The 12,026-nt window shown below is 40.0% G+C and overlaps 1 non-coding gene across 1 annotated transcript; it reads left to right on the top strand.

Moving 5' to 3' along the window:
• The first annotated feature begins 5,173 nt into the window (after window positions 1-5,173).
• On the top strand, window positions 5,174-5,279 carry LOC122054339. Its single transcript, XR_006132665.1, has one exon. It is a non-coding gene; the product is annotated as a small nucleolar RNA R71 (small nucleolar RNA).
• Window positions 5,280-12,026: the final 6,747 nt, after the last annotated feature.

The raw sequence follows: 12,026 nt of genomic DNA, 5'->3' as shown, positions 1-12,026 counted from the left end.
CTCTCCTCTCTAGAAGAGGGACCTTGAGTCTTCGAAAGACTCACGCCATGTGATATCGGCAGAAATCCCTTCTTAGATTTTTGCATGGCAAACCGAAGGAGTACCTTGTCAATATATGTACTCTGACTTAGGCCAAGCAATCTCTTAGATCTATCTCTATAGATCTGTATCCCTAGAATGCGAGATGCCTCACCTAAGCCCTTTATTGAGAAGCAACTCCCTAGCCAGGTCTTGACAGATTAATGCATAGGGATTCCCTTCCCAATGAGCAGTATGTCATCCACATACAATATGAGGAAGACAACTATGTCCCCTACAACCCTCTTGTAGACACAAGGTTCATCTTCGTTCTTGTTGAAACCAAACAGTTTGATTGCATCATTGAATCGAAGATTCCAGCGCCGAGAAGCTTGCTTTAGTCCATAAATGGACCTATGCAGCTTGCATACTCTGCTAGTATGTTGTGGATCTACAAAACCCTCAGGTTGTGTCATGTACACATCCTCGAGTAGGTTTCCATTCAGAAACGCAGTTTTGACGTCCATCTGCTAGATCTCGTAATCGTGGTAAGCTGCAATAGCAAGCATGATCCGAATGGACTTAAACATCACTACTGGAGAAAAGGTTTCATCATAGTCAACACCATGAATCTGCTTGAAACCTTTAGCTACCAAGCGATTGTTACTCTCCGCAAGTGTACGGAAATGTCGCAAGTAATATAAAAGATTATCGTATCCACAGGGACTGGAATAAGCACTAGAAATGTCTCAATGCGAATTAGCTAAACAACTATCCAATCGTTTCAAAAGCAAAGTAAAGGTAAACAAATCTAATATTAAAGATCAACAAACAAGAGTTTAGAGTTTTGGGTTATGATAAAGGAAGATTCTAGGAGTTTCGATTTCTTTGTAAGATTTCTTGAATGTAAATGGTTCACCAATTCTTATCCCTCAATTGCCAAACATGTAGAAAGTTGTCGGTTCCCTCTTGCAATAGACAACCGGCTAAGGACAGAGAAATGTATCTAAATAGGATTAATTAGACATGAACCTATGTTGTCCTTACACAGAAGTGCACCTATCACTATGCCTTCCTCGGATATCAACGTAGAAGCCCACGACTCATTAATCTATCAAGATACAAGAAGCTAATCATAAAATCCATCCTACTCTCTTCAATATCCCTATTTCCTCTTCAAGATTATCTCTCAAACGTCCTTACACGGGCTTGCACCTGTCATGTGGATCCCTCGGATGATCGAGTGAGAGTTTATCTTTACAAAGTCCATAAGAAATCCAAACAATCAATCAAGAATGAGAATTAAGAACAAATCACCATCAATCATTCAAGATCTAATTGATACAAGCAAGATAATGTCATTGAAACAAGAAAATGGAAAATCCATAAGAGATTACATCAATCCATCATACAAATACTCCCTTAATCCTAGAACACAAGATCTACTCCATGAATCGAGGATGAAAACCCGAAGAAATAGAGATTACAAGCATTCCTTGAATCCCCAATCCAAGAAAACAAGAAGAGGGGGAAAGAGAAAACATATCTACGAAGAAGCCTTGTCTTCGGATCCAATCCTCGCTCCGGAGTCGAAATCGTCGAGATCTCCCTTAGAATCGCCCAGAAATCCTCCCAAGAATGGGAGGAAACCACCAAAACTTGCTTTCTCCCAAAGGGGGAGAGATCCCCTTTCAATTCATGAAGAAGGGTTTAAATAGAGGAGGGAATCGGGCGCCACACGCACACGGCCATGTCCAGTTCCCTCTCTGCCAAAGCTGCACGGCCGTGTGACTCCACACGGCCAGAACCCTTCTGCTCTCTAGAAATGCTACACGGCCGTGTGGTGCACACGGCCACAGCCTGCTTGGTCTCTGGAAGGCTCACACGGCCGTGTAGTTCCACACGGCCCTGTAAGGCTTCTGCTCTGGTTGGCTTCAAATCTTGACACGGCCGTGCGAGGTTCACACGGCCATGTCATCTTCCTCTTTTGTTGGTGCCAAACTCCACACGGCCCGAGCTCTATACCAGTGCAGGGCCGTGCGAGGTACACGGCACGGTGCTTTCTCCCTTCGTTTCCTCCAATGCATGCCCAAAGATGTAGATTCTTCACCAAATCGACTCCTGTGTACAGAAAATGCACAAAAAGCAGATCTCTGAACCAAAAGAGTAAATATGCTAAAAGGAAAGCTGGAAGTATAAAAATGCATAGATCAAGCATGCTCAAAGTATGTAAATGTGCGTAAAAACATGCATAAAAGAGTATATAATCTACGCACATCACACCCCCAGACTTAAACCTTTGCTTGTCCTCAAGCAAAATGCTGCAGTCTAAATTCATATGTTCTACAACACATTCATAAAACCCAGTGCACTTTCCAAACTCTTTCAAAAAGTTTCATTAACAAGCTTGATCATGGAAACAAGTAAAGTATGGTTCAAGCATAAGAATCTTGTGCGCAGTGTAAAAGTAACTCAACACCCTTCAAGTTTCAATCCATGTCCTAGTCAAGTCGTCATCAAATTTGAATTCCTAATGTTTCCAGTGAAAGACAAGTAACCAGTGATAGGCACTTACTTACCGTTCACTTGGTTCATATTTCTCAACTAACCCAAGGTCTCAAAGGTGTGCTCAATCTCAAGAGAAACTAAATAGTCATTTCCCCAGTAACCTAACTCGGTCTCAAAGGGGTGACTTGCTAGATTCCACTCATGACAACTGTTTTTTATATCCCTTATTGTTCATTTTTTTTTTTATAAGTGTTTGCATTGTGCAAAACTTATTCACAAATGTACTTTTAGCACACATGTTGGGATATTTTGATTTTTCCAAATGAGCTTTAATGATTTGTGCCTCATCTAGTAACCAAAATGAAAGTTGAGAAATCACCATGGAAACCAAGTACTAAGCAAACAAGATGAATCATGACTATTTCAATGACATCAACTATTCAAGCATCAAGCACAAGTGTAGTGAAGATAAAATCCTTAAGGTTGAACCAAAACTAAAACTCATCACCATAAGATTCTTAGCTTATTAATGCTTCCCAAGATAGAAAAAAGAACTACACAAATTTTACTACTAGCATCATTCGAACATCATGAATCAAGCCAATAATTGTGCTAACATTTCACTTGAATCCAAGAAAGCATATAAGTGAAGTTTTGATGTTCTCAAGATGTATGCCACAAAAAATCAAAACACAATGCAAGACATAAGCAAAAACAAAAACAAACAAAGAAAATCAAATGCATCCCCCCAGACTTAAATTTTTCATTGTCCCAATGAAAGCTAAAAACAATGTGGAGGAGATTTTAAAAGAAGTTACCAAGTGATGAGCTCCAAATGGTTGACGTTCATGTTTTTAAAGATACTCCTCCATCCAATACTCACATTCCTCCACAACTTTGAATTCTACAACAATAAGATAGACAAGAAAAATTAAGTAGAGGATACATGTTTATTATAAAGAGAGAACTAAAGACATAAAAGAAAATAAGGAAAATGAACTTGGGTTGCCTCCCAAGAAGCACTTGTTTAAGGTCATTAGCTCGACCACCTCATTAGATTCATCTAAATCTTGCTCTTGGAGGGGTAAGATATTTTAGAACCCTCCTACCAAGGGATCTTATTATGGAGGGAGCTTTCATCAAAGGAGCTACAAAGTAAAGTATAACTCTCTCCATCTTTGTCTTCTTGGAAATTTTTTCAGGTGGTCGAAGACGGTTCAGATTGAGCTTCCAATTATTGGCCCATGTGAAATCTGCACATCCAAAAGAAAAACAAATCTCCCACAAGCATGTTATATAGTATAGATCTAGAACCATATCAAGATAAGATGAATAAGTAATAAAAACTGAATCACATCCAACAAAGTCAATTATAGGTACCTCCATAAAGTTTTCCAAAAGATCACAAGAAATACTAACCTTACTTTGTTGAGAAATACCTGAAATTTCTAAACATGTAGATGTGACTTCCTCTGAATCAAATGATGGTTCTGGCTCTAGCTTAGGTGTTGATGATATCAATGATGGTGATTCTCGAGACTCTACTAGCTCTGTATAAGTCCCTACACATTGTTCCACAACATGATCAATTCTTAAAACCTCTAAGGGTTGTCTTGACAATTGTGGTGGTCCTGGAGATCACCCTGACATACCACCGTTCCCTACACATTCTTCCATATCATCATCATCAACACATACATCAAAAATAAACCAACATCTATGTCCTCAATAGGAGAATCAATAACAAGAGGATCAATAACTTCACTTGCAGCTTTTAAGTTGATCTACCACATCACATTCATCATCTGAAAATTCGATGTCACTATAACACCTTATAAAATTTTGAGATAGATCTGAAAACTTATTTACCACTACATTATCAATAAAATCCTCATCTGAAAAATCTTCATCTTCATATATATTCAAAAATCTACACTCAACCATATTAATGTCACAGGATTTGCCGAAGTCTTTATTTTCATTGACCCCCACTAACCTTTGTGGAAAAGGAACCCTTAGTGAAGGTCCTAGGAAAGACTGAACTCCCTTTTTCCCAAATTCCCTTTGGGCTTTTGGAGGAGGTCCAACTTGCTTATCTAATGTTGGTGTGATTAATCGTTGAGGGAAAGGTACTTCTGGCCTTTGGGAATTTCCTAGATAAATGGAATTGAGTTCTTGTGATCTTCTATTATTCTTCTCCTCAATTCTAAACATGTCATTCTTCAGAAGTTCTTCATGATTTTTGCCACTTCTCAACCCCACATCATCACACTTTTCATTGGATCTTGACTGTGTAGGAGGGGGATCTTCTTTAAACCATTTTGAAACAATTCTATCAAGCTTTGCCCCCAAATGTTTGAACTCCTCACTCTGTGACTTGTGAATTTCAACATTTTTAGGTGGTTGAATTTCATTTTGTTTGACAGGCTCTCTTACATTTATGGCTTTCACTTCTTGAATATCTGAGGGAAATTCCATCCAACTTTTGTTCGACCATTCACGGAGGTTCAATGTCACTTGATCAATTAACGAATAAGCTTCATCTACACTTTTGTCCATAAAAGAACCTCCAGCTGATGAATCCAATAAAGTCTTGTCTGAGAAAGAAATTCCCCCATAGAATATGTGCAAAATCAACCATTTTTCAAAACCATGATGAGGGCACTGTCTTTGAAGACTCTTGAATCTATCCCATGCTTCAAATAATGATTCTCCATATGCCCGAGCAAAATTTGTTATGCAATTCCTCATATACACCGTTCTACTTGGAGGAAAAAATGATTCAGAAATTGCTTCTCCAATTGTTCCCAACTTGTGATGCTTTGAGGACAGAGAGAATATAGCCAAGTCCTTGCTTTATCCTTGATACTGAAAGGAAATGTCATCAATCGAACTGCATTTGCTGATACTCCTTCACATTTCACCAAATCACAAATCTCTAAAAATGTTTCAAGATGCAGATAAGGACTTTCTGATACTTCTCCTCCAAATTTGTGACCTTGTATCATGAAAATTATCTCTAGGTCTAGTTGGAAACTTTCTGCTTCAATTTGAGGTTGCACAATGGGAGATAAAAATCTTGCAGAAAAGGGTGTAGAAAAATTTCTCATGGGCCTGCTTGACATGTTAGTGCTCATGGATATTCAAGAAGAAAAAGAAAATTATCAAGAATCAAAAACAAGAAATAAAATGCAATATGAAAAGCAAGAAAACAAATGCAGAATTTAAATTGCAAGAAAGAAAGTGCATAATGAAAACAAGAAAGAAAAGATAAAAGGAAAAAGAAAAATATCTAGAATAATTCATATGCTAAAAATTGCAAGATATGTTTACAAAAGAAAATAAGAAAGAAACTAGATCAAAAGAGAAAACAGAGAAAAGTTAGATTAGAGTGCTAGAAATCAAGAATGCAAAGTTAGAATTAGAATTAGAATTGCAACAAAAAGAATTGTCAAGAATGTTATTCAAGAAAAGAAAAGCTTATAGAAACAGGATTCTAAAGTTACAACTATGAAAATGTAAAGAAAGAAAGAAAAGTTATGTTTAGTCTAACTCAATTGATAATTCCTAATGTTATAGCGAAGTCCCCGGCAACGGCGCCAAAAACTTGTTACTCTCCGCAAGTGTACGGAAATGTCGCAAGTAATATAAAAGATTATCGTATCCACAGGGACTGGAATAAGCACTAGAAATGTCTCAATGCGAATTAGCTAAACAACTATCAAATCGTTTCAAAAGCAAAGTAAAGGTAAACAAATCTAATATTAAAGATCAACAAACAAGAGTTTAGAGTTTTGGGTTATGATAAAGGAAGATTCTAGGAGTTTCGGTTTCTTTGTAAGATTTCTTGAATGTAAATGGTTCACCAATTCTTATCCCTCAATTGCCACACATGTAGAAAGTTGTCGGTTCCCTCTTGCAATAGACAACCGGCTAAGGACTGAGAAATGTATCTAAATAGGATTAATTAGACATGAACCTATGTTGTCCTTACACAGAAGTGCACCTATTACTATGCCGTCCTCGGATATCAACGTAGAAGCCCACGACTCATTAATCTATCAAGATACAAGAAGCTAATCATAAAATCCATCCTACTCTCTTGAATATCCCTATTTCCTCTTCAAGATTATCTCTCAAACGTCCTTACACGGGCTTGCCCTGTCACGTGGATCCCTCGGATGATCGAGTGAGACTTTATCTTTACAAAGTCCATAAGAAATCCAAACAATCAATCAAGAATGAGAATTAAGAACAAATCACCATCAATCATTCAAGATCTAATTGATACAAGAAAGATAATGTCATTGAAACAAGAAAATGGCAAATCCATAAGAGATTACATCAATCCATCATACAAATACTCCCTTAATCCTAGAATACAAGATCTACTCCATGAATCGAGGAAGAAAACCCGAAGAAATAGAGATTACAAGCATTCCTTGAATCCCCAATCCAAGAAAATAAGAAGAGGGGGAAAGAGAAAACTTATCTACGAAGAAGCCTTGTCTTCGGATCCAATCCACGCTCCGGAGTCGAAATCGTCGAGATCTCCCATAGAATCGCCCAGAAATCCTCCCAAGAATGGGAGGAAACCACCAAAACTTGCTTTCTCCCAAAGGGGGAGAGATCCCCTTTCAATTCATGAAGAAGGGTTTAAATAGAGAAGGGAATCGGGCGCCACACGGCCCCGTGACACGGCCGTGTGAGATTCACACGGCCATGTCCAGTTCCCTCTTTGCCAAAGCTGCACGGCCGTGTGACTCCACACGGCCAGAACCCTTCTACTCTCTGGAAATGCTACACGGCCGTGTGGTGCACACGGCCACAGCCTGCTGGGTCTCTGGAAGTCTCACACGGCCGTGTAGATCCACACGGCCCTATAAGGCTTCTGCTCTGGTTGGCTTCAAATCTTGACACGACCGTGCGAGGTTCACACGGCCATGTCATCTTCCTCTTCTGTTGGTGTCAAACTCCACACGGCCCGAGCTCCATACCAGTGCAGGGCCGTGCGAGGTACACGGCCCGGTGCTTTCTCCCTTCGTTTCCTCCAATGCATGCCCAAAGATGTAGATTCTTCACCAAATCGACTCCTGTGTACAGAAAATGCATAAAAAGCAGATCTCCGAACCAAAAGAGTAAATATGCTAAAAGGAAAGCTGGAAGTATAAAAATGCATAGATCAAGCATGCTCAAAGTATGTAAATGTGCGTAAAAACATGCATAAAAGAGTATATAATCTACGCACATCAGTGATCTTTATAGATAAGTCCTTCCATGTCAGTCTTTCTCTTAAAGACCCACTTACACCCTATGGGTTTTACCCCTTCAGGTGGATCAACCAAAGTCCATACTTAGTTAGTGTACATGGATTCCATTTCGGATCTCATGGCCTCTAACCATTTCTCGGAATCTGGTCTCATCACAACTTTCTGATAGGTGGTAGCCTCATCCTCTATGAGCACAATGTCATCATGGTCAGACAAGAGAAATGAGTATCTCTCAGGCTGACGACGTACCTTATCAGACCTGCGAAGAGGTATGTCTACTTGAACTGGTTGTTGTTCCTCAACTCCTTGTGGAACAACATCATCCACAACACTTTGTGGTTCCAGTTCTATTTCCATCGAGGCATCAGTGCTATTGTTCGCATCTTGAACTTCTTCAAGATCGAACGCGCTCCCACTAGTCTTTCTAGAAACAAAGTCCCTTTCTAGAAAGACCCCAGTCTTTGCCACAACAACCATGTGCTGACTGGGAATGTAGAAGTAATATCCCTTAGTTTCCTTGGGATATCCAATAAAATAGCAATTGTCGGATTTGGGTCCTAATTTGTCTGGGACTTGACGTCTAACGTAAGCCTCACAACCCCAAATCCTCATGAAAGACACCTGGGCATCTCTCCCAATACATATCCTATATGGTGTCTTTATCACGGCCTTGGATGGAACTCAGTTGAGTATAAAAGCTGTCGTGTCTAGAGCATAGCCCCGAAGGTATGTCGGAAGATCTGTGTGACTCATCATCGATCGTACCATATCTAATAGGGTATGATTCATCCTTTCGGATACACCATTCCACTGTGGTGTTCCAGGAGGAGTGAGTTGGGATAGAATCTCACACTCAGCTAGATAGTCATGGAACTCATGGCTAAGGTATTCTCCACCTCGATCAGATCGAAATATCTTAATACTCTTGTCAAGCTGGTTCTGTACTTCATTCTTGAATTCTTTGAACTTTTCAAAGGATTCAGACTTATGTGTCATCAAGTACACATAACCATATCTACTGAAGTCATCAGTAAATGTGATAAAGTATCTATAACCGCCTCTAGCAGCAACATTAAAAGGGCCACATACATCACTATGTATGAGTCCTAACAAATCAGTTGCTCTCTCGCTGTGCCCACTAAATGGAGTCTTGGTCATCTTGCCTCGTAGGCATGACTCACATATCTCATATGATTCAAAATCAAATGAGTCCAACAAACCATCCTTATAGAGCTGGGATAAGAGCTTGTCATTTATATAACCTAAGCGACAGTGCCAGAGGTAGGTTTGGTTCATGTCATTTGACTTGAACCTCTTAGTATTTATGTTATAGACAGGGCTCTCAAGGTCTAGAATATAGAGTCTGTTTATCAGAGGTGCACTACAATAGAACATATCGTTTAAATAGATGGAACAACATTTGTTCTTTATTGTAAACGAGAAACCTTTCTTGTCCAAACAAGAAACTGATATAATGTTCTTAGTTAATGCAGGCACATAACAACAATCGACTAACTCTAGTACAAGCCCAGAGGGCAGAGATAGAAAGTAAGTCCCTACAGCAACAGCAGCAACCCGTGCTCCATTGCCTACTCGTAGGTCCACCTTGCCCTTTGTCAATGCCCTGCTATTTCTCAGCGCCTGCACATCAGTACAAATGTGAGAAGCACATCCAGTATCTAATACCCATGATATAGAAATAGATAGATTGACTTCTATAACATATATACCTAAAGTGGAAGTCTCAGTTCGCTTCTTCTTAAGATCCTCAAAGTATACCTTGCAGTTCCTCTTCCAGTGCTCGGTCTGACCGCAGTGGAAGCAGGTAGCATCCTTGGCGACCCTCCTTTAGGCTTCAGTGCCTTGCCTTTTCCCTTGGCTTGGGAATTTCCTTTGCCTTTGGGCTTGCCCTTGCCCTTGTGTTTTTGAACCATCAGAACAGAGTGGGGCTTTGCCTTCTTAAGGTTCTGCTCAGCAGTTCTTAACATGCTAAGCAGCTCGGGCAGTTGCTTGTCAATTTCGTTCATATTGTAGTTTAGAACGAACTGACTATAGCTATCCGACAAGGATTGCAAGATCAGGTCAGTGGCCAGCTCTTAGCCAAGCGGGAATCCCAACCTCTGTAGGTTTTCTATGTACCCAATCATTTTGAGTACATATGGGCCTACGGGAGCCCCATCTGACATCTTGCACTGAAATAGTGCCCTTGAGATTTCAAATCTCTCATGCCTCGCTTGTCCTTGATACAGTTGACGAAGATGTTCAACTATATCGTAAGCGCCCATCAACTCGTGTTGCTTCTGAAGCTCAGAGTTCATGGTCGCGAGCATTAGACAGGACACATCTAATGCGTCATCTTGATGCTTCTTGTAAGCATCTTTGTCAGCTCGCTTGGCATTGGCAGGAGGAGCCTCCGAAATGGGCTGCTCCAGAACGTACAATTTACGTTCCTGTGTGAGAACTATTCTCAAGTTCCTGTACCAGTCCAAGAAATTTGCTCCGTTGAGCTTGTCCTTCTTAAGGACAGAACACAGGGAGAAAGTGTTCGTATTTGACGTCATGGTTATCTACAACAGAAAAATGCAGAAAATAAATATCATATTCTTTTAAATCATTTAATTAGGCCTTTAACTAAATGATGCTCCCACTGAATTCTATAATTCATGTGGGACAAGATCCACATCATACTAACCCTTGAGTTAGCTTTGGCTAAATCGCCCAAGGCTTAGTATGATCGGTAGGTAACGATTTACCAATTACATCTCTATGCAACTCTTATTTATAGGATCATTATCCGCAGTTATATTAAAACATGAGTTAGCTTTGGCTAATACGCCCAAGAATTAATATAAATGTGATTATGTCCTATATTGCCAACCGTTGGAAGAATGCCTATAATTGTACACGATCCAACCGAGTTAAGTAAGAATACTCAATCTAATTGAGTTTGTACTCGCCCATGCATTGATAAGCGGGACCAAGATTGTCCCTCCGTACCCTACCAAGATAATATGTATTGCTCTGCTTTGGCAGATTCAACAACACATGTGATCGAGGTAGTGATAGGTATCACGGCGCGGTAGGCATTAGAGTTGACGCGATTTAGATCTAATCTAATCGTCGATGTGTATCAAATACGCGATAGATCTAATCTAATCAAAAGGGTGCATCTTGTACACGATTTAATTCTAATCTAATCGTGAGGCACTAATTAATTACTAATCATGCATCACATACACACAAGCAATTAATTAAATTAATTCGTGATTAGTCATGACCCTACTACGATCTTCTCAAGCCAATGAGAAGATCGGATGGTCAACCTAGGGTCAACAGCTTCTCAAGCTCCTCCCTTTGACCACCTTGTGTTGCTCGCACCTTCCTCGTAACTCCGTCTCGAGTGGACCTTCCACCGCTCCAATTTTGTACATTACAATTTTGAAACTCGAGTTACATTCGAGTCTAAACTAATTTACAACAAGAATAAATGGAGAAAAGGCACGACGCGCAGGTCGCGAATAAAATGTAACCCACGCACAATACAAATGACGACGCGCAGGGCGTAATATGAATTACAACACAAATCCAATCAGATTGGGTCTTTTTGGGCCATGACTATCACAAATTATACATAATTCTAAATTATGTAATTTCCATAATTTTCTGTAATTTTAATACTAATTTTTACAATTTTTACAAGTAAAATTTCCCGGCGGTCTCGTTTAGCGATTTTCGGGCGCAATCGCGGAACGAATCCCCTTGCGGGGCCAGGGGCAGCGCCCCTACCCGCGATCGAACCATCGCGAGTGTCCCTTAGAGATCCAATAGCGCCTTAGCCCGCTGTCCCAAAAAGATTTGGGGCGAAACCTTGCCGTTTTGGAAAAAAACTTCTCGGTAGTCGAAGCCTACAAGTGTCGAAACACTTGTGCTTCGTTTCTACGAGAAAAATACACATAAAAACTATAAAAAACCAAAATTTACAGAAAGTTACAGAACCTATATTTTTCATAAAAATCAAATTAAACTCATACAAGTCTTCGCACGTGGCTCTGATACCACTGTTGGATTTTTCGGGCCGCGAAAACCGCTTTTTCGCGTCGCGGAAACCCCGAAACCCCAAGCCACGGATCCGTGCGAAGAATAAAACTTTCGGAAAATATGAGTACGAGTATACTAACCTATTGATCTACACTAGATCTATATGTTAAAGAGATTTACCCTTGATGCGCG

Source organism: Zingiber officinale, chromosome 3A (genome assembly GCF_018446385.1).
Source record: "Zingiber officinale cultivar Zhangliang chromosome 3A, Zo_v1.1, whole genome shotgun sequence".
Lineage (NCBI taxonomy): Eukaryota > Viridiplantae > Streptophyta > Magnoliopsida > Zingiberales > Zingiberaceae > Zingiber > Zingiber officinale.
The sequence above is the reverse complement of the archived record's forward strand: the minus strand, read 5'-3'. Positions and strand labels throughout refer to the sequence as shown.